This window comes from Agelaius tricolor, unplaced genomic scaffold, assembly GCF_023055355.1.
Source record: "Agelaius tricolor isolate 1412-34295 unplaced genomic scaffold, bAgeTri1.0.p SCAF_17, whole genome shotgun sequence".
NCBI lineage: Eukaryota > Metazoa > Chordata > Aves > Passeriformes > Icteridae > Agelaius > Agelaius tricolor.
Window position 1 is genome coordinate 10,304,694 of NW_027269277.1, and position 15,279 is coordinate 10,319,972.

The 15,279-nt window shown below is 41.1% G+C and overlaps 1 protein-coding gene across 5 annotated transcripts in view; it reads right to left on the reverse strand.

Moving 5' to 3' along the window:
- Window positions 1–15,279, reverse strand: part of TENM1 (teneurin transmembrane protein 1) — a 775,104-nt gene that overhangs the window by 293,529 nt on the left and 466,296 nt on the right. For 2 of the 5 annotated variants that reach the window (XM_071442434.1, XM_071442430.1), the window contains exon 1: window positions 12,855–13,339. The exons of 1 other annotated variant lie outside the window; for it this stretch is intronic. The gene's annotated coding sequence lies outside the window, so the exon portion shown is untranslated. Of the gene's footprint in view, window positions 1–12,854; window positions 13,341–15,279 lie in introns of those variants that run through there. 2 more of the 5 variants (XM_071442433.1, XM_071442435.1) reach the window with 2 other exon arrangements.

Genomic DNA, 15,279 nt, shown 5'->3' on the forward strand with positions numbered 1-15,279 from the left:
TTTTTCTCCTAAATATGAAGTTGCCCTCTGCTCACAAGCTCAAGTTGAAGAGCTGATTTCCAAAACAACAATTACATTGGCCTCTCTGGAGTGTGCAGGAAGATCTAACAAAGCTGTAATTAAAAAAACCATGTAGACTGAATGAAGAAATTGTTGATGTGTTGGTCTTAACTATCTTTTGTGCTAGTTTGTCTACACCCCATTTTAGAAGGATACCAGCCATATACCTTGGGCAACATTTGAGAGAGAATTCAAAACAAAAGTCTCTAGATTTCATTGAATGTTTACTGATTTACAGCTAGTGGTTCTTAGTCATACTATAACTCAATAAAACCCAAAATATACTATTAGAAATCGGGCACCCAGTGAAATGTAGCTTTAGCTACTCTCACACACTCTTCCTAGTGACCACCAAATTGTACTGCACAATGCAAAAGACTGCCCAAATTAAAAGCCAAGCATAAGGCAAGTAAAACTTCAGTTTTACCATGGAGCTTAGAGTACAAGTGATGCAAAAATATCAGCCTGACTCACAAAGAGAGTACAAATTCATCATTGTTGGGTGGTACATTTATTTTAAAGTGGAATATTATGACAACTGAAAATAAAGTCTATCCATTTCCAAATGATGCTGAAAAATCACTTCAGCTGTTATGCTGTTATAAAAGCAACATATCAATCATTTCCCAGTAATACTGCACTTGATTCAGTACCAATGCCAGCTATATGACTCACGTTAAGTACATCCAAGTACACACAGTTTCACTTTATGATCACTAATTTTCACTATTTAATAGCAGCATATTCAGTGTCTCTGGACATGCTGTTTGAATACTGATATAGATACCTCTTTAGATATGAGAAAGAACAAGAAAAACAACAGCAGATTCTGTTGAGAATGGCACACATATGCAACCAGCACTTTCTGTTGGATACCTCCTCTGCTGTACAAGTACAGTAACATAAGCTGAAGTTTGGGCTCAGGAACTATTTACTTCATAGCATGCAAAGTATGAGGTGCTGAAGAAAGATTAGGGGAGTTGTGTCAGTGACCCTCAAAACACAAACCAGTTATTCTCCTGAATATTTCCAAAGATTAATTAAATGCCTTTAAAATTAAATGCCTTAAAAAATTAAACAGATGTGAGAAGTGTGAGCAGCAACATGATCCACAATGCATAAGAAACAAATGTGATACTACGACCTGCTGTTCCTCAGTTCATCTCCCAGGAAAGCTAGCACTCCATGGCTGAAGACTACAAATACTTTTCCCTCTTATCCAAACCTGAAAATTTTATCAACATTTTTAAATGTAGCCATAATAGCTCAAAAGTCCATTGCCTCAAGAACTACACAGATAAGACTTACCTTTAAATTTCATTCAGAAAAGGACCTTTAAACTCCAGCCATTCACCTTACCACTGCAAGTTACAGCTTCAGTTCCATTAGGCAAGTTGAAGAAAAGGCGAAATTGTTGTGCAAAAACCAAACTCAAAGTTTGGATTGTTTTAAATAGTCAGAACAACTTGTTGCTAAGTTCCTTACATCATTCTATAAACACCTTTTACTATGGAAATGATTTTTATCTGATATCCTTTGAAATTGTTTCATATATATGAGGGCAAAGGAGGAATTAACTGATTTTAATTAATTTGTTTTTTCAGTGAAATAAAATTCCAGCAAGTCCAATTCAGCAAGTATTGAGAATTCAAATGGACAATTGTCATCTTGAATGCCATTCATTACAAAGGACTAATTTCTAGGAGAATTATATTCTTTAGCTAATGCTGTCCCCATCCTTAGATTAATAATTTGAATGAATACTCATTTATTTAGAGGCACATTCTCCAAATATACATATTTTTACTCTACAACTGTGCCTTTGTTCAGATCAGAGGTACACTACCAACAGGACCTGAACAATAAACTGAACCTCCCTGTGTCTGGCCACCATCTCTACCATCAATGAAGAGTATCCAGGTCAAAATAACATTGCTTGTTTATGGGTTTGTTAGAGAACTGCAGACAAGAAGCATGACACTGAACTAGAACATCCATTTTTTTGATCTGGTATAGAAAACCCTATGTCTGACCCCCACATTATCCCCTTACCCATGTAAAATTTTTTACCCATGTAAAACTGCTTGTCCATAGCAAAGAATTCCATCTAAGTTGCTGAGGGAATGTCAAGAGAAAGATTTAGAAGAGGTATCTTTAGACTTTTAGTCATAACTAAGAAAACACAGAAGTGGATGCATACTTGGCATTGCAGATCTCTGATTCTAAAAATAATTCCCCACCCACCCACAATCTTCTTGGAGAAGTTTACAAGTTGACCCAAGAGTTGAAAATTGCAACAGAGCATTTATGGGTTTTTTTTTAGATTCTCTTTATAAAGAAAGCTTCCATGTAATAGAAAAACCATGGAGAGAGTATAGATTTAGGTCAGCTTTGCTGCTTTGAAACCTAGAAGGGTAAGACCCCAAGCAGGACAGAGCTGCCTATATAGGAATGTGCAACAGGCACTTGGGACTTTACAGTCCTGCTTCAGAAACTGTTCTGCTAAAAAATCTGACACCTGACTATTTAGAGCTACCTTACTCTGCCACTGCTGGCTATCCACCGTCAGAGATCTTCCCAAATACCACTGATGGGTGTGTGGAAGGAGGGAAGAACTGGAGAGGATAAAAAGGCACCCAGGAGGGGAGAACATTGCTGCACTGGAGAGAGGGCAATGCACCTTCAGAGATGAGTGCAACTGCTCTCTCAGAATTCTAAGGCCAAGCAGCAGAAGCAGATAAAACAGAGCTGCTTAATTTCCCCATTAACTGGATACCAGAAGGGGGAAAGTGAATTTGGATATAATCTGGGAATCCTCAGAAACTGTACATAATAAATTACACTGCAGGGAGTGCCATCTACATATTCCCCAAAACAGATGAGTTATTTCAGCAAGCAGGAAACAACAAATCTTTATTTCTACTAATTCTGTTATCATTGCCCCTTAGGCCTATACAGCTCATCTACTGTCCAATTTTAGCTGTGTGCTTCCCCAGAAAAATAATCTTTCTGAAACAGTGTCCTTTCCTGCCCTTCTTTTTCTTTAAATATGCAAATCTCATCCCATGTAAGAAAAAGCATTGAAACATTTAAAAGGGCTAAAATAGTAATTCCTGCAAATGATAGATTTTTTTAATGAGCACTACTTAGCAGAGAGCTCAATTTGAATTGCTATGGTAGAGAAAGTTTGTTTTCCCATTAGTAATGAACTATGCCTTTGTACTCAAATGGAACAAGATGCTCAGCTCCCAGGATAACTATCAGGAGAAGAGCTTGTTTTATTCTGCAGACAAAGTAGAAACCATACTTAAGGTTTTGTCCCTAGGAGCTGAAACCATAACAGAAGGCCACTTTTGTTAACAGTTTAAGGAAATAACCTTTTAAAAGTTTCCATAATATAACATTACGACCTAAAGCAATTTTGATACAAGTTTCCTGTGGTCATAATCACCTTCATGGTACATATAGTTGTTTTCTCATCTATTAACAGCCTTGTAATTCCACAGCTCTTTTATGTTGGAACACTAAATCAGCTTTGGAGGGAAATTTTTGCACCAATGCAAACAACTTCTGTTAATAGGCACAATGCTATTTAAGCCTTCTAGTGCCTACAGACAACAGGCATCAAGAACACATTTCTGACCCCCAGGCAAAGCATCAGGGAAAAACCAAAGCAACAACTATGAGGTTTATTCCTTAATTACAATGAGCTGTCTGCAAATTCAGCCTTGAACTGATCTCACTCATCCTCAGTGTAGCAAATTAATACTGAAGTTGTTTCTGCATATCAGTTAGTAGTAAATAAACATTTACTGGAGGGATTTTTGAAAAATGCCTCATTTCTACTTCTAATTTATTTCAAACTTTGTCATTTGTAAGGTTTCCATTAATACATTATCCAAACAATAATGCAGAAAGTTGGTTCCAGATTTGTCATCCTCCTTCACTTCTCTAATCCTCTTCATGAGAAATCTGAGGAGGGGGTCACAGTTCATTGAAAATAAGCAAAACCCATGCACACACCAAAACATTACATCTTCCCTCACAAATCACAGCAGTCTCAGTGGTCAGTGTGAAGATGGGTCAGAGAATCACAGAATTTCCCAAACTGGAAGAAACCTACAGGGATCATTGAAGTCCAGTTCCTGGCCCTGCAGGGGACACCCCAGTGATCACAGCCTGGGTCTCAGAACACTGTCCCAACTACTCCCTTCAATGCTACTTCTAGAAAAGCTGTGAAGCTAAGGTTTTTACTGACCCTGTTGTCACAAATCTTCCTGTGAGATTTGACATAAACAGAAAATATACTAGAAGTTAATTATACAGGACCCCATTGTAGTCTAACACAAGCTCAGAGGTAGGGGAAGCACATGTACATGGTCATTACAAATATTTAGACAAGAAGTGCAGTGTTTGATTACATCAGTCAAGGCAAATTTAGAATAGTTCAGATTTGCCAAAAGCATTTTGCTAACAATTGGTATCAGTGCCATAAGTCTGCCTGGAACAGTGGCAGCCTACCTGGAACATGAGAGCAAATGGGGAACACCCTTGGCCTTTCTCACTGCTCCAGTCACACAGCTTTGTTCTCCTGTTCCACCTCACCTCCTCATTCTGCACCATTTTCAAATCACCTTCAGCATATTCAGTTTTGCTTTGGCCTAGAAGAGCAGCTGGTTTCTTTGCCTTCCCATTTATTTCTCACCTATCCTTTCTGCCCAAATCTTTCCCAAATGGTTCCCAACTTAAACTCTTAAACACCCAACGTTTCTCTGGTATCATACTATCACACTGAAAGAAGCAGGTAGAGCTCTCTGTGGAGAGACACTGAACAGCAGCACTCTACTTAGAGCCTTTTCCTTGATATTTTAAAATTAGCTTATAAATTCTGAGGAGAAAGGGTGACTGCAGATTTGTATTGTAACATGCAATAGAAGAGTGATTGTTGATTGAGGCTCTTCCTTTTACAGATGTAGGCAGTTTGAGTTACTTTTTAGATAGAGACAGATCTCCTCCAGAAAAGTGTAACTATTTTCATAAGTAACATTTTCAAAAGTGCTAATATAGAAGACAATTTTTTAAAAAACCCCAAAAATCTAGAAAACATTCAGTTTTATCTGGAAGTAAAGACAACTATTAAGGGTACCCTGGTACTATAGCCATGCCCTTTTTATACAAAATATTGGGCTCTCAATAACTTTATTTTATTTAGGAGTACATCTTTAATATTCTTCCAATGAAATATTTATAATGGATATGGTACTTATGTTTGCAAAATATTTTGATGCATTTATGACTTAATCTGCAGCCCTACACTTATCCCATAGGTGTGGCAATCCCCACCATTAAAAAGGCAGAGCAAAACAAAAAAGCTGAACACACTATTTAAGCAGTCTATTTCAAACAGATGTCAGAGACACATTTTATTATTTTTAGATCAGACCATTGATCAGCAAGATGATGAACAAAGAAAAAGATCTGCTAACCTAAAATGTGTTACTCTTATTTACTCTCCATGTTCAATCAATAAGGTAAAACATTCCTAAAATATGAAGAGCGATGATTTGATTTACGGCTGCTTCTCATGTTCTGGTGTGAAATCCACCATCCACCACAGAACTGTTTATATTTCACTCACTATCACTTTGTTAGTATATAAATATACATTACTCAGGCAGAAATGGTTCCAGATTTTCAAGCTGTAATGAAGGTGCTGGACTTGTGTGGCTGACTGACACAGCTGAGCTCTTGGTGCTTATCCTCAGACACTGGCTCACCCTGTAAACACCTTGCATGCTGACCACAGCTGTTATGATGGAATAAGAGCTTGCAAACCCTTCCTCACAGCTTCTCTTTGTTAAGAACTGGTACACATTAGGAAGATTTTATGCCCTTTAGTTATCTACAAACAAAAGCACATGTGGAGAAGGAGCAGAAATACACATTTCTCTTGTGTCATTCCTGTATTTGACTTTGAGTAATTTCTTTTAAAAATGAGAACTTGTCTCCATCTGGTAACAAGGTAGACAGTACACTTAGCACCCAGCATGCTGATGGTTACTGAAATGTCAAAGGTTACTCATTAAGCATGGGGCAGGAATGACTAACAAACACTTCAAGGGCCCCATTGCTGTTGGCTTGATGATTTATGGCATGGCAGTAGTGAGCAATGATAAAACACAATATAGTTGTATGTCTGTAAAAACTTCTGAACATGGAGAACCTAAGAGAGGTTTTTAAATCACAAGTGACACAGACACCTACGATCCAGCAGTCATATTCTGAGCCATATGAAATAAAAATAACTTTTAATTTAATTTTTGATCATTTTTATTAATTTGAGCATATGGTCTACATTCAATGTAACAGCATGTGTATATATATATACACACACACATACATATACAAGATGATTTCCAGCATCTCTCAATTTCCATACATCTGCCATTTCTGTCTGAAAGCACAAAAGGTAACATGGCAAGTACCTAACAGAACCCTGAAGCTGCTCCATTCAATACCCAATCACACAAACTCAAGAAATCCAACATGCAGGTTCCATATTCAGCAGAGGAGAATACACAAGTCTTCAACATCTCAGTTCTCCAAAATAAATCCCATCCTCACTCCCGGCTGATGAATCTGTTACATTAAATTTTGACTCTTCATCAGTTCAAGAGAAAAGGGAAACATGCTGAGTTCAATACAGAAGCTTCAACATCAAGCCACAGAAGAGACAAAGCTTTAGTGCTGGCAGGAAGTGAACTGCTTCTGAAAGCTTGAAAAGAAAAGAGCTTCCCTTTCTTTCAGACTAACTGGAACTTTAACAGAGAAGCTTTGAAAATACCAGTTACTTACTGACAGATAATCAGAATCCAGCTAGACTGGCAACAAGAGCACTCAACTCACATGCCCAGGCTGTGGAAAGGGCAGGAAGAGTCAAACATCCTTGGATCAAGAAAGTAAGGGAAAGAAGTACCAAAACTTACTCCATGTAAGTAAATAAAGATTACTCAGCAACATGAATATGAGAAATGCCTCATCTCCTTGCACACCAGAATGCTCTTCACAAAGTCATCTGTCTTGTTTTCCCCTTAGGGACTTTCTATGGAGATTAATTTTTATGCCTCGTTTCATTATTATTCAGGAAACGGCTTTAGATTTTGTGTTCAAATATAACAGCAACAGTTAAGTTAGAAACTGCAGTTTTAGGATGCATTTTCCCCACCATTTTAGAACTCATTTCAACTTTTAAAACACCTTGAAATTACTCTCAATGTAGAAGTTACAAGTAAAGGAGTTTTCATCCTCTGGATGGTATTTTTTTCCTGACATTCAATTAACCCTGTATCACTGATATTAATATTTCAATTTCCACTAAAGTTGTATTTCTGGTGCTTTTTCGTTGCTCAAACAGGTTTTTAAATTTATTAAAGGCACATTAAGGTAGAACCAATGGCATTTAATATAGTGAATTAAATGAACAGGTAACACCCATAAGCTATTCAAAAAAAGTAGAGAACCACCTAAATTACTTCTCCTGTCAAGTATAAATACCAGTGGCATTACCATGTTGCTAACGACAGCTATAATTTATACACAAAGATTTCCATGTTATAGTGTTGTCATCTTATTGCAAGGGTTCCATTCTGTTGTCTCCTTATCACAAAAGTTTCATGCCTGCTTGGTGTTTCTCGTGGGCAGCTCCTCAGAGCACTGACTCTTTCTTCTTCACAAAGCAGCCACTGACTCCAGTTCCTTCTCACCCAGCCACCCCACTCTTCTATAGCATCTTCTTTTCCTTAGTTGCAGCTGTGGCCTGGTAAAGTCAGGCCTATTCCTAATCTTTGATAATTAACCCAGCTGCAACTCCTTAGGGGTGAGATTACTTTCTACACTATCTTGATTTTTCTTATATTCTATCCCCCCAACATTATAGTGCATCAAATTTCTAGATGTATGAAGGTTTTCAAGCAAACAAACAAAAAACACTTAAACATCAACAAATAAAAAAGGAGTTTTTCTGAAGTTAGATGGCAATGGCAGACTTCAGCTTCATCCATGTGAACTGATTTTTAAGCCTACCAGTAAAGACTTTTTTTTTTAAGGAATTAATATTTATGTGGTTTCAGCCATAGGCAAAGATGGATGAGGACTGAAATCTGCTCATTTAAGCATAGTCTCATTATTAAATGCAACAGAAGAATCTCAAGAACAGGCTTATCAAAGTGCCAAGATAAGAATATAACTAATATCTCCTTTTTACTTAAGCAGCATCAAAATCTTACTTTCCATCCAACAGAAGTACCATTTAACATAATTTCCCTCTTATTTTACTCATAGAGATCAACTGACACATAGCACATTTCTGTCTCTTTCTTAATTGTTTGATTCACAGAAAGCAGAACAATAGCAAGATACATGTTGGATAGTCATTTTGGAGACAGCTACCACTGGCAGTTCTATCATAGTCTAAAACTTACAGCTACAGCTGTACTACAGAATAATTCTGTGCCTCTGAGATAGTTCAGCCAAATATTACTGTACTGTGTCCTTGGTCAAGAAACCACAACAAGTGAATTAGTAAAATGGCAAGCTGAGGGAGGGACAAGTCTACCTCTAAGTGATTTCAATAAACTTTGAACATGCCACTTATCATTACTTCAGCAAAATGCTCAATCTTTTAAAATAAGTATCTAGCTGGTAAAATAATGATGATGCTCTTGGTGAGCATCACTGAGAAACTGGGAAGATACAAAAGCCCTCAGTGATGCAGTGCTGGTCTAGCAGAACAATGGAAAGGTTGAGATGCTGGCAGCTGGCTGGTCTATCTGTCACCACAGAGGAGAGATTTGCATGCTACCTAGACTAAAGCTAGATACAGAGCTTTTTGCTCTCTAGTGAGATTTTCTCTTTGTCATACCAGTTACAAACCAGCATCATACAGAAATGCAGCACTGGTGATGAACAGAAGGTTGGATAACCGCCTGTAAATTTCCTGTATCAACAGAGTGGAAAACTAAATCAACCTCTACAGGAGAGCAACAGTATCACTTTAATACATGTCCACCTAGGATTCCACACAACCTTACATCATAAAAATCAAAAACTTTTTCTAAACACGGTATTTTTTTCTGAACCAAAACCTTCACAAGTCTTAGCTTCAATGTAGTTTCCCCAAGCACAGCAAACATTTTAATTTGTGACACAAGAATGATTTTTATTTATTCATTGGAAAGGAGCGTAGTCAAATACTGCTATCAACAATAAAGACTTAAACAGGATAAGGCGTAATGGCTTCCAGCTGAATGTGAGTCCATTGAGATTAAGGAAGAAGTTTTTATAGTATAGGTGATGAGACACTGGCACAGGTTGTCCAGAGAGGTGGTAGAGACCCCATCCTTGGAAGCATTCAAGGTCAGGTTGGAAATGGCTCTGAGCAACCTGATCTACTTGAAGATATTCCTGCTGATTGCAGAGGAGTTGGACTGGATGACCTTTAAAGGTCCATTCCAACCCAAACTATTCTGAGTCTGTGAAATTCTCCTTACTGATTTAATACTGTGATATTTATTGGTAACTTCTGCATAGGTTTTAGAAAGCTAAGTTGTCATCAACTTGTGTATGTAATGCACAAAAATCTTGGGAAATCTAAAGTTTGTACACTGGGAGTATAACTGAACTTTAAAGGTGAGCAAAATAAAGGTGACCAAAAAAAACCCCAACACTGTATTTCCTTTTCTTAACTCATATAAAGGCTGCACAAGTATTACAGTACTTCATGCACCCACCACTCTAAAACACTAAAGAAGCTAAACAGATTAGTGACTACAACACATAAACTTGTCTTCCACCAACAATTACCAAACTACAGTTTGACTTGATCCATTTTCACAACTTTGAAGGCAGAAAATTTTGGACCTCAATTCAGTAGACTCAAGACTGGGCCTTTAGAGAAAGAGCAAAACTGTATTAAGTCTGTTTGGTCTCACAAAAGTTATCATTAACTCAGTTGTGCTGAACTGTCGAATACAATCAACGGGCACATCTAGATGAACAAGCAGACAAGAAAACAGAAACTCATGAATTTCAGTTATAGTTCCATCACAGTTTATATCTGGACTCTAAAACATTTCAAAATCTAGTCCCATACAGCCATTGTGAGATACTGGCAGTCATTGTGACCGAAGCAAAGACAGGATACATCGTTCTCTCAGTCTGTAAAATGGGAACAAATAATATTCCTGACCAAATGAAGAGGACTGTTCTCCCATATTCAAAGCCCTGAGATTGTGATAAATTAAGCAGCATTATTCTTCGTACATTTTTCAGATTAAGATCATTTAAAAATTAAATGCATACCGTTTAGACCTCATGAATCACATTGAAATAATGTCCTGCCTGCTCCAATTAACATCAACACCAATTCTCTAAATTTCCTATCTCATTGGAAAGAAGGAAGTATACATCTACCTGTTCCTACACCATTACTGCAGAGCATAACATTACACACCTCCATTTGAGACCACAGGCACACGTGTGAGCAACCAGGTAATTGCTTCAGTTTTCAAAACTACCATTTTAACTGATGCCACATCAAATGAGTAATAGATTTCCTTTGCCACAGTTTTCCTCAGATGACACTGCTTTTATAGAACTCTGAATACACTTCAATGGCTTTTTTACACATAAGCCATCAATACAGTATGTTCATTTACTTTCACATCTGACTACTTGAAGTGTTGAGAGTAGTCATTTGCATTCCCACATTCTTAAAAGCTGCTTTTAATAAGAATTTTCTCGTTTGCTATTTATACACATCATTTAAATACCTAAAAATTGGCAACTGAAAGGAACTGTTCCCTTTAAAATAAAGGATTTTTATTTCAGTATTTGAAATATAAATTTCTTGGGATCTTATTTGGTTTTGATTGAGGTTTTTTTTAAGATCAGATATTCAGAGAAAAATTATATTGGGTATGTGTTATTCAGAAAACTTCTAACCATTCTTTGAAACAAAACTGTGATTAAAAAAACAAACAAAAAAGGCACACCAAAAACAACAATACAAAACACCCAAGACTGAAAGAGGTTCCTAAAATCCCCTGTAGTTTAGAGATTTGAGTTCTTAAAACAAACCAGCAAGCCAAAATCCCCAAGACACACAGTTATATTAAAACTACAGTATCAACTTCTGATGAATTTATGTTATCAATATGATATCTGTAGGGATAGCAGGCTACTAGGAAGATTGCATTTTGTCTGTGAAAAAGTGTTTTGAGATTAATCCACAGCATTAAGGGTCATGTATAATATAAGCTTTGAAAAGAAACTATGGACAAGAAAGAAGGAAAGCTACTGGGGCTGTGTCTCACCTTCTGATGTATAGCTCTTCCCCTACTACAGTTTATCTTGCTATCTGTGATTAACAAAGTGCTCACTACAACACCAGCAATTCCATACTTCAAATATCAAACTGCTTTACATTAAGCTTCACAATTAACAGGTAAAATCCAGGCAGTAGGAGTGGTGGGGGTTTGTTACTGCAAAACCATTTGGAGACTCAGAAATTGTCTGAGATGCTTGCCCCACCACACGGACAGTTGGTATTTATTTCCATAGTCAGTGTATCTGACCCGTTAATTATCAGGGAAGCATCAGCACAATCAAGATGGGTATCTACAATCTTTGGATATTGGGAAAACAATCAATAAAAGACTATCACTAAGATAGTTAGTTACTACACAACCTAAAGAGGTAGCATATATTTAATCCAAATAAAGGGGAAGGCGGGGAGCTCTTGGCATTGATTTCAGTATTAGAACACGTAAAGCCCAGATCTGCTAAGGTAAACGCGTCGCCACTCAGCACGGTAAGAGCATACAGTTAATACTACAGAGGCAGGTTCCTCACTATGTACCACAATCGTATCCACAGCTGGTCTGAGCATACACCAAGCTTAAACCGTCAGTCACGAGCTACAGCCGTAAGGTGTTTTAGAGAAAAAACAGCTGGAAGCAGCAGAGCAGTGTAACGCCTGGATGTACACACGCCTTGACTAAAGGAGATTACCAGATCCCACAACCGGCGGCAGGGAATACACCAAGCACACGTTTAGCAGATTACGCCTGAGGAGCGGTGAGACATCAGGCTGCTCCATCCTCCAGCTGGGAGCAGCGTGGTCCCGCTGCCCCGGCGGATGCGCCTCACGCTGCGCGCACCGAGATGCGGCTTTTCATGTGAGCGGCCCCGCAACGCCAGCGCGGAGCCGGAGCCCGGCCCCCGGCAGCGCCCCGCCTTTCGCCGCACCCCGCGGAGAGCCGCGCACCGCGCCGCGCCCCGCTCCGCCTCGGGCACGGGGAGCCGCTGCCGCCCGGGGCGATGGCACCGCGGCCGGGCGGTCAGAGCGCCGCTCCGCGCCGACACACCGCGCCCGGTAACCGCGGGCGAAGGAGCCCCGCTGTAGGCGTGCGGGGCGCCGGGGCTCAGCCCCGAGCGCGGCATCGCTGCCGGGCGCCCGCTCCCGCAGCCGCGCGGTGCCCGCACGCACCGCCCCGGAGCCCGGCAGCCGCCGCCGGCACCGCTCCCGCGCAGCGCACACGGAGCCGCACGTACACACCCAGTGCCATCCAAAAAACCCCTCCGGGAGCGCCCGGCGGCTCCCGCTCCGGCGGGGCAAGGCACCCCCGGCGGCGCCCGGCGCTCCCCTCGCCGCCCCGGCTCGGACGCCGCTGCCCCCCGCGAAACGCGAAGTTCGGGCGCCCGCGGCGCCGCTCCCGCCTCCCCGGCAAACTTACCGAGCGCGGCCACCGGCTGAACTTTCAGCAGCGCCCCGGCTCAGCCCCGCCGACGGCTTCGCCCATCGCCTCTAGGTGCGGTGCCCGCGCCCCGCTCCCCGGCGGCTGCGGCGCGGGCCAGTATAAATCCACATCGCCGCTGCCGGCGGCTCCCCCGCAGCCCGCCCTGGCCCCTCCGCCCCGCCGGGGGGACGCACCGGCTGCTGCTACCGCGGCTCACCCCGCAGCTGCCCGCGGCGGGCGCTGGGAGCCGAGGCGTGAAAGGACGCGGGGCCGGCGCGACGCAGCCCCGCCGCTGCTGCCGCCGCCGCTGTTCTCCGGCGGGTGTAGTGTCAGCGGCGCCGCTCGCTCTCAGGGTGGGATTTTTCTTTTTTTTCTCTCTTTTTTTTTTCCCCTTTTCGGCTCCTCCGCTGTTAATGAGCATGCCCGGGAGAGCTGCGCAGGCGCCTTGCCCGCCGCCGCGCCTCGAGCCGCCTCACGCCGACCTCGGCGGGCGAGGGCTGAGGGGGCGCGAGCGGCGCCGGGGCTGCCCCGCGGCGGGCGGGAGCGAGCGAGGGAGGGAATGAGGGGGCGCGGGCCGGGGGAGGGACCGGGCGGCGGCGGCGGCTGAGGGGGCCCCGCCCGTGGCCGTGCAGGATTTGGGCAGAGTTCGGCAAGTCTGCGGGCAGGTGAGGCGGCTCCGCTCGCCTCAGGGAGGGATGCTGCCCCGGCTCGCCGCTCGTCCCGGGGAAAGGGAGGAAAGAACGCCGCACCGGCGGGCCTCTGCCTTGGGATGTAGCGCAGAACACCTAAATAATTTACCTTGCTGGGGAAATCAGACCGATAGTGGAATCAAGGCTTGGGAGAGGGACGCTGATTTATACAAGGTGCTTCAGCAGCTTTCCTTTCGCGATCTGAGTTTATTAAAGTGGGGATCTCCGGTGGCCACCTCAATTAAGCGTCCCGGAGGGATTACAGTGTTAGTGGAGGGGAACTTCAGCTGGTGATGATCTCTATAATTTCATCATTTCTACACGGTTTATACTCAAGAAAGCATACAAGGTGTAAAGGTTATTACCACTTGCTCTTTTCATAGCAGCTAATTCTGCAGCAGAACTTATTCGTAAAAATTTTATTGTGCTGAAGAAATGCAAGGAACTGGAAAAAGTGTGCCTCTGAGGCTGGACCTGGCTCATCAGTCTGTCTCCATCCTGGTCTATGTTCACATGGATACTGCATACACATACTTATCAATTCCTAAAAATCACTGAGGTTATTTACGTCATTTAGCTTGTGCATTCAGTCCCAGGAAAACATTGGGAAAAAGCATGCAATTCACTATTGTTGTAACTTCCTTGTAGGTTTTGTAAGTCGTTCGTAAGTTTCTGCACAGACCACCCAAAGTGGAGTCCTTTTGTTTACTATGTACTGTGGCTCAGAACGTAAATCATTTGGATAGTTTATGGTGTTTACATAAGTATGTGGGGAAAATAACATCTTCAAGGTACCTATATAATATCATGGAATGCATAAATAAAAAACAATAAATTAGGTAAAATCATGTTATTCTATACATTACTTTCATACGAAGCCCAGAAAAGCCAGAAGTAACCAAATCTATTTCTCAATAATCTTGAAGCTATTCAACAATATTCATCATTAACTATTTCTAGAAGTTAATTATTCTAAGCCAAAACAGTCCTCTCAAATTTCTGTGATTTAGTCCTGGTAGATAGAGTCATTCTTCAGCAGTATAGATCAGTCTGAGTTCTTCTGAGCCTAAAGTAAAACGTAAATTTCCTTCCCAGTAGACATGTTTGTTTTGGTTTCTTCTCTCTCTGGACAGACTTTAACATTTGTTTTTCATTTACACAAAAATTCGATACCATGGATTGAACTCAAAACCAAAGAAAGAAAAAGGTCTTGAATGAAGTCACCATGTTAGTCACAGAAACACAAACCAAGACAGCCGACCCATCTGGATTCCAGGGTTTAAGATAGTACCAAAGTCAAGTAAATATTGGTCTGCTGTGGGCAGACAAGGAACACAAATTAATATTAATTCTTCTTCTTGGAATCCTAGAGAATTGCCTGTTGTAGTCATTAACATATAGTAGTCCTAAAAAGATGATAGCCTCATCAAGGGAAGGCATAAAAAGATAACCATTGGAGGTGGATGTTCAATTCTACCTCTGTCTCTTCAGCCACTGCTGAGGAAAATGAAACAAAGTGGATCAACACAGCAGTGGAAAACTGTTGCCAGGTATCAAGTGGAGTGTCTGATGAATAAGTGTGTATATATATATATATATATATATATATATATATATATATATGGTAATTTCAGATACCCATGGATGTTCCCTAATGAGTTAAAAAAACTCAAAAGATCTGCTTGGAGAACCACACAGATACTATATATTATTCCATGAGAATGATGCAGAAG